Genomic DNA, 11,855 nt, shown 5'->3' on the forward strand with positions numbered 1-11,855 from the left:
TATAAGGGAAATGCTAAGCAATGAAATGCACATTAAGGCAAAATGGGATTTATTCCAGGAGTGAAAGAATAGTATTATGTTCGGAAGTGTATTCATATATTTCATTATTTTTTAAAGTTTATTTATTTTGAGAGAGAGAGAGAGAGAGAGAGAGAGAGAGAGAGAGAGGCACGGGAGGGGCAGAGAGAAAGGGAGAGAGAGAGAATCCCAAATAGGTTCTGCACCGTCAGCGCAGAGCCTGATGCGGGGCTTGAACTCATGAACCATGAGATCATGACCTGAGCTGAAACCAAGAGACAGCCGCTTAACCGACCGAGCCACCCAGGCACCCCTACATTTAATGATATTAATAGGTCTGAGAGGAAATATCACAGGATCATCTCTACAGACACATAAGAGGCATTGGGCAGAATTCTGCATGCTCATAATTTTAAAGATTCAATATGTCGGAGTTCCGCAGAGAAACAGAATAGGACATGTCTGTATCATCTATACCTACGTCTATATCTGTATATCTATATTTGTATGTAGAGCGGGGTGGGGGCAGGGAGGAGATTCATTACAGGTATTGGCTAACGTAATTACGGAGACCAGGAAGTCCTGTGACTACTGTATGTAAGTTGGAGAGTCAGGAGGGCCAGTGATGTGGTTCAGTCTGAGTCCAAAGGCCAAGCAGCAAGAGCACCAGTGTCCAAGGGCAGGAGAGATGGGTATCTCAGTTCAAGGAAATACAGCAAATAGACCCTTTTTCTGCCTTTCTGCCTTCTCTTCCTACTCAGGCCCCCGACAGATTAGATGATGTCCGCCTACATTGGTGAGGGCAATCTTCTGTACTCAGTCTACCATTCAAATGCTAATCTCTTGGAGACAACCTTACAGACACACCCAGAAATAATATTTTGCCGGCTATACGGGCATCCCTTAAGCCCAATCAGGTTGACACCTAAAATCACACTCAGTAAAGTCGATCCGGAAATCCGTGTATCTTAACATGAAATCTGTGTATCTCAGCCTAAAATCCAGTTTCTTTCTTAACGAGGGAGCACAATCAACATTTCTGTTAAGTCAGGAACAAAAACAAGAATATCCATATCTGCCATTATTATTTAACATTAGAGGCTTTAGCCAGCGCAATTAGGCAAGTTGTAATGGAAACATAAATATTGGACGTGAAATGGTAGAAGGTGGGAAAGACAGAAGAGAGAAGAACAGTCTCTATTTGAGTCTCCCTTTTCCTCACCTATTGGGGAAGTCACCCGTATCATAAATGAACTCTGTGAATATTTCTGGATTTTCTGTTCTATTTCATTGCCTGTTATGCCACACTCCATTCATTGTAAAGGACTTGTAATGTTTTACTATCAAATAAAGCTAAACTTTATTATGAAATATCTAGAAATTATGAACTATCTAGAAAACCCGAGAGAACCAGTGGAAAAATTACTATGGGAAAAAAAAAAAAAAACTCCAATAAGGCAGTAGGAAATCAAACCAATACACAAAACTCCAGAGCCTTCAACTATACAATGACCAGTTAGGTGATACCATGGAAGATAAGACCCATCTACAAGAGCAAGGAAAAAGCTAAAATTTAGAGACATAACAAAAAAAATTACAAATGCTACCTTTGGAAAACCTGAAAGATCTAAAAATAGACTTGAACAAATGGAAAGATGTGCCACATGTTTTGGATAGGAAGACTTGCACTCATAAAGGTGAGTTCGACTTTCAAATTCAACACAGCCACAGTTGAAATACCAATAGAACTTTTCTGGAGCTATGCAAGTGAATTTCATGTTCACATGGAAAACAAATAAGCAAGAGTAGCCAAGAAATTGCTGATAAAGAAGAGAATGGAGGTGAGTTTAGCTTTATTTGATAGTAAAACATTACAAGTCTTTTACAACGAGTGGAGTGTGGCATAACAGACAATGAAATAGAACAGGAAATCCGGAAATATTCATACAGAGAGTTCATTTATGATACGGGTGACTTCTCCAATAGGTGGGGAAAAGGTAGACTCAACAACTGTATAATAGCCATTCGAAACAGTATGAAATTAGATCTGTACTTCAAGTTGTACACCAAGATAAAGTCTATATGCAACAAAAATCCAAGCATAAAATGGAAGATCTTTTTAAGTGTTAAAAAATATATAGGTGAATTCCTTTATGGACTTGGAATTCTAAAACAAAATTCTAAAGTGAAAAGATTGACATGCTCAGCCACATCAGAAAAAAATTTCAAGAAAAAATTTAAAAAATCAAGAGATAAACGACTGAGAAAATGTTACGTTGCAAATGGCTAATATCTCCGAGGCATAAAAGTGGTACCTCTTTAAAAACATCTGATTTTTAAAAGAAATCTCCAGTTTTTAACCATAGAGAAAAAGGCATGTTATTATTTTAAAATAACTTTTCCAGGATCCGACACACAATCCTTGCACTTAGTTGTCTAGTGTCTTCAGTCCTCCAACCTGTGACAGTTCCCCCGTCTTTCTCTCTCATGACCTTGTTACTTTTGAAAAGTCCTGCTCAGTGATTTTGTAGAATGCCCCTCAGTTTGGGCTTGTCAGACGCTTTCTCCCCCCCGCACAGATCGAGGTAATGCGTTTTTCGGCAGGAATACCAGGGAATGATTTTGTATTCTTCTCAGAGCATCATAGCAGTGGGTACTTGATGTGGCCGTGTCATTGCTGGTGATGCTCACCTTGTTCGCTTGCTTGAGGAAGTGTCTGCTAGGTTTACCACCACGAAGTTATTATTTTTCCCTTTGGAACTCCTAAATATCTTGGGGGAGAGACTTCAAAATATCCTTTCTCTTCAAAATTTGCCCACTAATTTTCACATTCATTGATTGATCTGACGTGTAACAAATGATTACCATCACATTTGCCGAATGGTGTCTCAGTGTTATTTTTTAAAAAGGAAACTCCAGGACAGTGAGCTTTTTGTCTGTTTTGTTTGGACGGCGAGCAACCATTTGGTCAGCGTTGATCTTGGGATTATTTAGATATTTCACAGCAGTGGAAGATGTTTTAGTTAATTAATCTAGTAAAGGTTTATTAAGCCCTTGTTACAACCAAAACATCTATGAGAGATATGCAAAAGGCGCTATGGCTCTGTTCCACATCCGGGTCTTTTTCTCTATCACTACTTTTCACCTCAAATCACATTAGCCACCGTGATTGGTTCTAAGAAAATGTTATTGCGGAGACTCCTGAGAGACAGAATCTCAGGAATCAGAGAATGGAACCAGCTTCCAATTTTGCTCCATACTAGTTACGTTCCTGGAGGGTGAGTCCTTATTTTTAAAATGGGGATTATAATATGGATTGAGGGGTGCCCGGATGGCTCAGTCGGTTGGGCGTCCAACTCTTGATCTGCTCAGGTCCCGATCTCATGGTTCGTGGATTTGAGCCCCGTGTTGGGCTCTGCACTGATAGCACGGAGCCTGCTTGAGATTCTCCCATCTCTCTCTGAACTTCCCCCACCGACATGAGCATGCTCTCTCAAATAAGTAAACTTAAAAAAAAAATTCCCGTAATATAGACTGGTGTGAGAATTAGATGAATGAATAAATATGAAAGTTCTCTTTGATTGAAAGGTATTTTTCTTTTTTTTAAAATTTTTTTTTTCAACGTTTTTATTTATTTTTGGGACAGAGAGAGACAGAGCATGAACGGGGGAGGGGCAGAGAGAGAGGGAGACACAGAATCGGAAACAGGCTCCAGGCTCCGAGCCATCAGCCCAGAGCCCGACGCGGGGCTCGAACTCACGGACCGCGAGATCGTGACCTGGCTGAAGTCGGACGCTTAACCGACTGCGCCACCCAGGCGCCCCTGAAAGGTATTTTTCAAACTGTAAAGTGTTCTACAAATTCATGTACTATTTAACAGATATATACTGAGTCCTTGTTATGTGTGAGATCCTTTGAGGTATTGGGATGTAGCAGGGAGGGGCCTCTGCCCACACGGAGCTTACATTTTAGAGGAAGAGACAGAGAATATACAAGTAACAAGATTTCAGTAAAAAGTGCTATAAATATAGTACATACAACAGGGTGATGTTACGAAATGCTCTAGGGAAGGTAAAAGAGGATGATGTGTTAGCAAATGAGGGGTTAGTGAGGTGGGGTGAAACGGAAACAGGGTAGATCTCTGTCAGGGAAAATTTCTCTGGAGGTCATTTTCGAGTTAAGATCTTTAAGATTCGAGGGGCTCCTGGGTGGCTCTCGGTTGAGCATCCGACTTTGTCTCATGTCGTGATCTCACCGTTCATGAGTTCGAGCCCCACATCGGGCTTGCTGCTGTCAGTGCAGAGCCTGCTTCTGATCCTCTGTCCCCCTCTCTCTGTGCTCCTCCCCTACTCTCTTTCTCTGTCTCTCTCAAAAATAAAAATAAACATTAAAAAAAGGATATTTGAGATTCGAAGGAGCCAGCCATGTGAAAAACTGGGGGAGGGCAAATTAAAAGGTCCTCCGAAGGGGCAGGGGTCTAGTGTGTTAGAGAAAAACAGAGGACCGTGTGGCTGTGAGGCAGGCAGCTGGAGACCAGGGTGTGAGACCAGTCAGGGGGTGGCCAGGCCCCAATTATGTTGAGCCCTCACAGGCATTATCAGTGCAGTGGGAAGCTCCTGGGGGTTTTAAGCAGGAGAACTGCGTGGTATAATTTTCATCTTTATTTATTTATTAAAAATTTTTAATGTTTATTTTTGAGAGAGAGAGAGAGAGAGAGAGAGAGAGAGGCAGAGCATGAGTGGAGGAGGGGCAGAGAGAGAGGAGACACAGAATCCGAAGCAGGCTCCGGGCTCTGAACTGTCAGCACAGAGCCCGATGCGGGGCTCGAACTCATGAACGGTGAGATCGTGACCTGAGCCAGAGCCGGGCGCTTAACCGACTCAGCCACCCAGGTGCCCCTAATTTTCATTTTTAAAAGATTGTTCTGGTTGCTGAGAGAGTGGATGGAGGTGGCTGGTGAGAGCAGAGGCGGTGGCTAGATGAGGGCGACTGCCGTGGTCCCGGCAAGAAATGGTGGCCAGAAAAGGGTGGTTGGAGCGTAATAGTCGTTATTGTTATTGTCAGGGGCCAAGATGAGTCCCCCCCGCCAGAAGTCACATCCTCGATGCCCAGCATCTCAGAATGTAACCTTATTTGGAGATAATCACCTCTCTAAAGAGGTGACGGAGATAAAATGAGTGCATGAAGGCAGGCCCAAATCTGACCGAGTCAGAAGAAGAAATTTGGGCCCACCGAGACACGAGGGATGCACGGACGCAAGGAAGACAGGGTGAGGACACAGGGAGAAGGTGGCCGTCCACAAGCCAGGGAGAGAGGCCTCAGAAGAAACCCGCCGTGCCGCCATCTTGATCCTGGGCTTCCTGCCTCTAGAGCTGTGAGCAAATAAAACACCTGGGGGGTGCTTAAGCCCCCCAGACGTGGTGTTCTGTTATGGCCGCCCTAGCCGGCTAATGCACTGAGGATAATAATGACAGAGGTGGTGATCCTTGTCTATCTGGTTCATGACAGTAACCACAGCACCCACGGTAAAAATAGAGGTGCCGTTGAGTCATTTATTATCTAGAGCGTCCAATATTTGCTAGAGGTCTTTTTCTGTGATACACAGGGGACCCCGAGTCCTTCACTTGGGGGCTGGAACCTCTAGCACATAGGACTATACGAGAAATAATACTGTAACCGGTTAGAGCCCAGAGGTTTTTGGAAAGCACATTTTAGCAGTGGGAAAACGATCCTCACTTGACTAGAGGGGCCTCTGGAAAAATAAGCCTTTTTTTTTTTTTTTTTTTTTTTTTTTTTTAATAGAGCAGTTGTGCTGAATAAGGAGGTTTAGCCATTATTTCGGTTTCATTTCACGGCTTTGCAAAAGATCAATCTGTGAAAGACGCCCAGTGCGAGGGCAGGGTCTTCCTTCTGCCGGCTGTTCTACCGAGAACAGTCCCTGGCACACAGTCGTGTTTGGCAAATATTTACGAAGTAAATGGAAATCATTTTCGAATCCCGCTCTGTTCCTTCTTAGAAATTTTTGAATCGCTTTCCGCATTCTCTTATACGTCGCCGAATATCCGCTATTCCGTACAGGAGGTAAAATAGTTTGCCTATCTTTTGTCCCTTAGCATTGTGTCAGTTGTCCTGATTTTGACCTTAGCCTGCCCTTACACGGAAGACTCGCCAAGGGCCTAGCTCCGTGGCACTGGCTCCATCTTGTGTCAGGAACGTGGTACTGCACCCACTGGACGCCTACCAGGACCAGCCAGGCCCTGGTCACACAGGCTGTGTATAACCTAAACGGTGCCACTTTGGGGCAACGTTCCTGTGACTCGTATGTTCTGAAACGATTTTGTCCCCACGTCTACGCATTATATATAGTGCAAGTACAGAAACAAATTCGTAGTATTTAATCATAAAGGCTTCTGGAGTTGGTTCCTACTTCTTATCCACACACAGCAACGTCTCCTCTGCCAAAGCGGATGAAATGGCCCTGCAGATTTTTAAAGACTTTTATGTGAATGTTGATTTTCATTTTCTTGGAAAATGCTACCAAAAGTCAGGGGTCCTCGATTAAGAAAAGGAAAACCCCACGAAATTGATTTAAAAGAAAGAAAAACATTTTCCAAAGGAAAAACAGATTTTTTTTCTTTTTTTTTTTTTTTTTACAATAAACATACCGAATTTCTGTTTCAGAAACACGGTCGAACACTCAGTGAGTGGGCCCTCGTTCGTTCAGAGGATGAACCTGTCTAGAAACATCAGGTCCAGCGCTGACTCACAGAGATGATGGTTAGGTTTCCAGGAATCCTGCAAGGGCTGCTACACACTCATTTTGGAACAAGTCAATTACACAAACTTACAAGGAAATTATATTGAAAAAAACAAAGGTGCTCCCTGGGGTGGCACTGACACCCAGTTTGGAACGGCGCAGAGATTAGCACGGCCCCTGCGTGAGGGCGTCACCCAGACTCGTCAAGCCCTCTGTACTTTTCCAGGCTGTTCTTATAAAATGCGAAAATGAAGGTGCTTATTAACAACGAAAAGGTAATACTCAAAAGTGGCCACTTCCTAATTGCAGTACCACGGTTTGACTCTTACGCTTTTTTTTCGATTTAAATTCAAGTTAGTTAGCATACGGTGTAGTATTGGTTTCAGGAGTAGAACCCAGTGATTCATCGCTCACATACAACACCCAGTGCTCATCCCAACAAGTGCCCTCCTCAAGGCCCATCCCCCCACCCACCTCCCCTCCAGCGTCTCCCAGTTTGTTCTCTGTATTTAGGAGTCTTGGATGGTTTGCCTCCCTCTCTGTTTTTATCTTATTTTTTCCTGCCCTTCCCCTATGTTCATCTGTTGTGTTTCTTAAATTCCACATATGAGTGAAATCCTATGATATCTTTCTTTCTCTGATTGACTTATTTCGCCCAGCATAATACACTCTAGTTCTATCCACGTTGTTGCAAATCTGTCTCGTGTACGTGTGCTGGGGTGCCGTGCGGTGATGTGCTGGGGACACTGGGAACATCTCTTCCCACCTCCTCCCCCGGTGACTTCACTCTGGCAGCTCAAAATTGGCCCGGATGGCTGTGTTGACACCGTGGAAATGCAGATGCTTCCAATCAGGGCTTTTCCCTCTTGAGGAACCAGTTGAAAACAGCACACTCCCCATTGTAGCACATGCGTTTGCGCCGTTTCTCTGGACTCTCTTCTAAACGCCCGACAAAAAGACTTTGGAAGAAATTATTAAAATTCAAAAACGATTTTAGGGGCGCCTGGGTGGCTCAGTCGGTTAAGCGTCCGACTTCAGCTCAGGTCACGATCTCACGGTCTGTGAGTTCGAGCCCCGCGTCAAGCTCTGGGCTGATGGCTCAGAGCCTGGAGCCTGCTTCCGATCCTGTGTCTCCCTCTCTCTCTGCCCCTCCCCATTCATGCTCTGTCTCTATCTGTCTCAAAAATAAATAAAGGTTAAAAAAAAATTTTTAAAAAACAAAAAAACAAAACGATTTTAGTTTTATTTTACTACATTGACTTCAGTAAGTTCCTATAGTTGCTTTAAAAGGTACTTTAATAACCGTAAAAGACTTTAACGATCGACTAATGTTACGAGTAGTCTTAAAAGATACTTTACAATAATTCTCAATCGTTTCGCTTGATTCACAGTCCCGGTTCGTGCAAGTAAAGTGGGTTGATCAGCCTTAATGTTGTATGTAACTGTACCACTTTATTTCACAGTTTTGCTCAACTTTCCAGTTGTCTGGTATCTTTGTCATTTCTTCTTTCTGAACTTCTGTCTTTCATTTTCGCCATTAAGCTTGGGAATTTCTGTTCCTTGTCTCCGAAAGCTATAATCTCATCTCCTTCAGTGTTTTCTTGCTCTTTCTTTTTCGGTTCTCCTCCTTTCTAGACCTCTGTCTCTTTCTCAGAAATTCATGGCCTGATGTTTTTCTGGCCTCTGCTCTTTTTTGCCCTTCTCTCTTTTTTTCCCCTGTTTTTCTTCACTCACCTTTAGGAGCCTCTCTGCTCCTGAGGCTGAACTGTGAGTTACATGGTTTCCTCCTTGATGGCCAGGACCCCAGCCCCCTCCCGGGCATCTGGGGTTCTGGAAGCCCACCTGACTGCTTCGGCTGGAGTCCCGTGTTATTGGCAGCAGAATCGTTAAGTAAGAGGAGCTCTCAGGATCATCCGGTCTTCTGTGCCTCTGGCCTTGTATTCCGGGACGAGTTAGAACAAGAGGCATCTTTGCTTCTCTATTTCCTGCTCCTCTCCTCCCCTCATCTCCCCTCCCCTCTCCTCTCAGGGAACGCGGGAGGCCTCTTGAAATAAATTCACTTAATGCATTGTCATTTGAAGAAAGAACACACCGGAGGAGAAAGGGTTAGTAGTACTTAAACACCCTCTGCCTTCCCCCTGCTGATCCAGGCTGGAGGGGCGCCTGTGCAGTGAGCTGCCTTCTTGGGCCAGAGTGGATCTGACTGTGGCTGGCAGGTGCTGTCCCATCTGTAGCGAGCCTGAGCCCTGTGCTCGGTGAAGAGTCCGGCAGAGAAACTGCTCTGGTCCTGTGCCCACAAGGAGCAGTTCACAGTGCTGCCTTCCTCACTGGGGAGCTCTGTCTTCTCCAGGTACTTATACCTACAAGGAACAGTAGACTGATAGCCAGCCTCCTGGCAACTTGTACTTCGTGAAACACAATGTCTTAGATCTATCCAGTGCTGCCAAGTTTTTGATTTGATTTTGATTTTGATTTTATTTTATTTTTTTAATATGAAATTTATTGTCAAATTGGTTTCCATACAACACCCAGTGCTTATCCCAACAGGTGCCCTCCTCAATACCCATCACCCACCCTACCCTCCCTCCTACCCCCCATCAACCCTCAGTTTGTTCTCAGTTTTTAAGAGTCTCCTATGGTTTGGTTCCCTCCCTCTCTAACTTCTTTTTTTTTCCTTCCCCTCCCCTATGGGTTTCTGTTAAGTTTCTCAGGATCCACATAAGAGTGAAACCATATGGTATCTGTCTTTCTCTGTATGGCTTATTTCACTTAGCATCACACTCTCCAGTTCCATCCACGTTGCTACAAAAGGCCATATTTCATTCATTCTCATTGCCACGTAGTACTCCATTGTGTATATAAACCACAATTTCTTTACCCATTCATCAGTTGATGGACATTTAGGCTCTTTCCATACTTTGGCTGTTGTTGAAAGTGCTGCTATAAACATTGGGGTACAAGTGCCCCTATAAACATTGGGGTACAAGTGCCCCATGCATCAGCCCTCCTGTATCCCTTGGGTAAATTCCTAGCAGCACTATTGCTGGGTCATAGGGTAGATCTATTTTTAATTTTTTGAGGACCCTCCACACTGTTTTCCAGAGCGGCTGCACCAATTTGCATTCCCACCAACAGTGCAAGAGGGTTCCCGTTTCTCCGCATCCTCGCCAGCATCTGTAGTCTCCTGATTTGTTCATTTTAGCCACCCTGACTGGTGTGAGGTGGTATCTGAGTGTGGTTTTGATTTGTATTTCCCTGATGAGGAGCGACGTTGAGCATCTTTTCATGTGCCTGTTGGCCATCTGGATGTCTTCTTTAGAGAAGTGTCTGTTCATGATTTCTGCCCATTTCTTCACTGGATTATTTGTTTTTCGGGTGTGGAGTTTGGTGAGTTCTTTATAGATTTTGGATACTAGCCCTTTGTCCGATATGTCATTTGCAAATATCTTTTCCCATTCCATTGGTTGCCTTTTAGTTTTGTTGCTTGTTTCCTTTGCAGTGCAGAAGCTTTTTATCTTCATGAGGTCCCAATAGTTCATTTTTGCTTTTAATTCCCTTGCCTTTGGGGATGTGTCATGTAAGAAATTGCTGCGGCTGAGGTCAGAGAGGTTTTTCCCTGCTTTCTCCTCTAGGGTTTTGATGGTTTCCTGTCTCACATTGAGGTCCTTTATCCATTTTGAGTTTATTTTTGTGAACGGCATAAGAAAGTGGTCTAGTTTCATCCTTCTGCATGTTGCTGTCCAGTTCTCCCAGCACCATTTGTTAACGAGACTGTCTTTTTTCTATTGGATATTCTTCCCTGCTTTGTCAGAGATTAGTTGGCCATACTTTTGTGGGTCCAATTCTGGAGTCTCTATTCTATTCCATTGGTCTATGTGTCTGTTTTTGTGCCAATACCATGCTGTCTTGATGATTACAGCTTTGTAGTAGAGGCTAAAGTCTGGGATTGTGATACCTCCCGCTTTGGTTTTCTTCTTCAATATTATTACTTTGGCTATTCGGGGTCTTTTGTGGTTCCATAGGAATTTTAGGATTGCTTGTTCTAGCTTCAAGAAGAATGCTGGTGCAATTGATTGGGATTGCGTTGAATGTGTAGATAGCTTTGGGTAGTATTGACATTTTAACAAGATCTATTCTTCCAATCCACGAGCATGGAATGTTTTGCCATTTCTTTGTATCTTCTTCAATTTCCTTCATAAGCTTTCTATGGTTTTCAGCATACAGATCTGTTACATCTTTGGCTAGATTTATTCCTAGGTATTTTATGCTTCTTGGTGCAATTGTGAATGGGATCAGTTTCTTTATTTGTCTTTCTGTTGCTTCATTATGAGTGTATAAGAATGCAACTGATTTCTGTACATTGATTTTGTATCCTGAGACCTTGCTGAATTCATGTATCAGTTCTAGTAGACTTTTGGTGGAGTCTATCGGGTTTTCCATTAAAAAAAAATTTTTTTTTCAACGTTTATTTATTTATTTGGGACAGAGAGAGACAGAGCATGAACGGGGGAGGGGCAGAGAGAGGGAGACACAGAATCGGAAACAGGCTTCAGGCTCTGAGCCATCAGCCCAGAGCCTGACGCGGGGCTCGAACTCGCAGACCGCGAGATCGTGACCTGGCTGAAGTCGGACGCTTAACCGACTGCGCCACCCAGGCGCCCCGGGTTTTCCATTTTAAAGTAATCTGTACACCCAGCATGGGGCTTGAACTCAACCCTGAGATCACGAGTCACATGCTCTATGAAGTGAGCCAGGCAGGCACCCCCAGGTTTTTATTTTAAATGCTAAAGTACTGAGTTAAGAATATTGTAACTGATTTTGTTGTGAAATTGAAGAATGTTGTTACTAATGTATTTTCTTGTAAACTAAGACATCATTAGTGATCAACTTTTTAAAAAATTATTTATTTATTTTGAGAGAGAGAGGAAAGAACGCAAGCAGGGGAGGAGCAGAAAGAGAGACAATCCCAAGCAGGCTCTGCGCTGTCAGCACAGAACCTGACATGGGGCTTGATCTCATGAACGTGAGATCGTGACCTGAGCCAAGATCAAGAGTTGGACGCTTAACCGACTGAGCCTCT

The 11,855-nt window shown here is 43.6% G+C and overlaps 1 protein-coding gene and 1 non-coding gene across 2 annotated transcripts in view; both read left to right on the plus strand.

Moving 5' to 3' along the window:
- DRC8 (dynein regulatory complex subunit 8) overlaps positions 1 to 11,855 on the plus strand; it is a 131,248-nt gene that overhangs the window by 84,965 nt on the left and 34,428 nt on the right. The window lies entirely within an intron of this gene.
- LOC147572747 (U6 spliceosomal RNA) lies at positions 6,894 to 6,997 on the plus strand. The gene has a single exon (XR_015246473.1). It is a non-coding gene; the product is annotated as a U6 spliceosomal RNA (small nuclear RNA).

This window comes from Puma concolor, chromosome E4 (genome assembly GCF_028749965.1).
Source record: "Puma concolor isolate L17-30 chromosome E4, mPumCon1.1.hap2, whole genome shotgun sequence".
Taxonomy (NCBI): domain Eukaryota; kingdom Metazoa; phylum Chordata; class Mammalia; order Carnivora; family Felidae; genus Puma; species Puma concolor.